Source organism: Pinus tabuliformis, chromosome 3_1 (assembly GCF_031772625.1).
Source record: "Pinus tabuliformis cultivar Carrire ecotype Pingquan chromosome 3_1, CPIR1, whole genome shotgun sequence".
NCBI classification, from domain to species: domain Eukaryota; kingdom Viridiplantae; phylum Streptophyta; class Pinopsida; order Pinales; family Pinaceae; genus Pinus; species Pinus tabuliformis.
This window is the reverse complement of record NC_142301.1, coordinates 287,352,337-287,354,288: the sequence shown is the minus strand read 5'-3', so window position 1 is coordinate 287,354,288 and position 1,952 is coordinate 287,352,337.

The window sequence follows — 1,952 nt, the reverse complement described above, 5'->3', positions numbered from 1 at the left end:
AGGTACATCAAGTAAAAGGTGGTTTTGAGTTGAATGAATTGGTTTCCTTGATTTTAGAGGCAAGTTGTTCCACTACCTACTTTTGTGTTCCCAGTTTAGATATGGTTGAAACCACCCCTTTTCTCATGGATTCGACCCCTGATGGATAGCTTAGATGGTTTTGAGGTCTATATGATGTCTTTTCTCAATCATTTGCAAGGGTTGGACTCTTTTGGAAGTGGTGCACTCATTGTATACTTGTATCAGCAGATTGGCAAGGAATAAAACCAAGTTTTACAACGATTTTTGTGGGATTCTTGTGATATTGAGTTTATGTATTGTTTATTCTTTGTAATTATTTTAACTGATGTTTTATATGTATCCACATCTCTCTCTCTCTTCTAAACTAAATGAATCAAGGTGAATAGACAAAATACACTAATTTGCAGTGCTTTGTCTTGGGAATGCATTTGGTTTTCTATGTTTTCAACAGTTTGAAGAGGATTCATGTTCTTCATGCCCTCCTCAACCCATCAACAGTCTAAATATACCATATCAATCATTTTCTAGTACATAAATCCTTTGTCTAACTCACCCCATAGAACATGTATGTATCCCTGATTTGATTTCTCGGACCCAACCTGCCTGGTCAATTTGATCCAGCAACAAAATCTTAAAAATCAACCCAAAATCCTTTAAGCTACTATACCTAGCCTAAAATATACATTCAATTCAATCATCTCAAGTCATAATTGCAACCATCTTAACTGATATTGACAAGGAGAGAGCCCTCTCCCGACCTGGTAGGGCTAGCTACCAGGTTAAGCGTGGTTTGTAGTTACCCTAGAATTGCCTCCTTTCAACCTGAGGTCGATTTAGGCCCTAAAACTATTAGTGAAGCAACGTCTGTGCCCCTGAAGAAAATCCACTGGGTTACTATCCAAGCCTGCTGATAAAAAAGCAACACCAGAGATGAAACTCATACTTTGAATATCCTAAACTCACCATGCACGTTACCCTTTCCTATATTGAAACAATTGGGATATTGCATATCTTTTGCATATATAAACCTCCATTCTTCCCAAGCACAAGCTAGTTAGATTGTTTGATGAGTGTGAGTATACTATTTTGATTATACAAGTAAGCTATTACTAGTTGTAGCCATCTAGTTGTGTGAGGGAGAAGTGTGTTTGGTTTGGAGTGAAGCCTAAAGGGAAGATATTTTAAACTATTGTTGTTTGAAGCCATCATGGAGTGCTAGCATAAGTGTGTGGGAACCCGGTCTTGTCAGAGGAAGACTATGACATCAAGATGAATGGTTGTAATCTCTCTTTGATATTAATATATGCAACTATCAATTGATTTCCTACATGTTTTGTAATATTACATATTCATGTTTTAATGCTTCTTGACTCGTTAACTAGGTTGAATTGGAATTTGTCTATTATTATGTTTGTGTGTTGTTGTTGCTTACTTGTTTTAGGAGCTTGAAGAAGGAAGCAAGAGATTGTTGGAGCAACCAAGTGAGGACATCATCAAGTAGGATAAGTGACCAATAGGTAGGCCCTCTTGATTGATTCTAACCTAAGGAAATCTTCCATATAATGTATATGTTGTGCCTACACCTATTACTGGTCTAGATGAATTTGTTCATGTCTGCACTTACAGATTTACTTCACTACAAATTGGAAACTCCGCTGGGGAGATCCCAATCCTTTTGTTTGTCTTGGATTTCATGATTTCTTGAGAAATTTTCTAGTTCCACGTTTTCCCTTTGGTTCTTTTTCTTTTCTCCTACTTACTGGTCTGATTCTAAAATTCATAGTAGCAAATTTGGTCCATGTTTCGAAAAAAAAAAAAAAATTCCTTAGTTACCTCGTCTAGTGCATTTAATCCACTGACAGTCACGCCAACCAGCGCAAATAGTTGTGTCAACCAGCCTCTGGCACTTGTTGTCAGTTAGGCAGTCATGT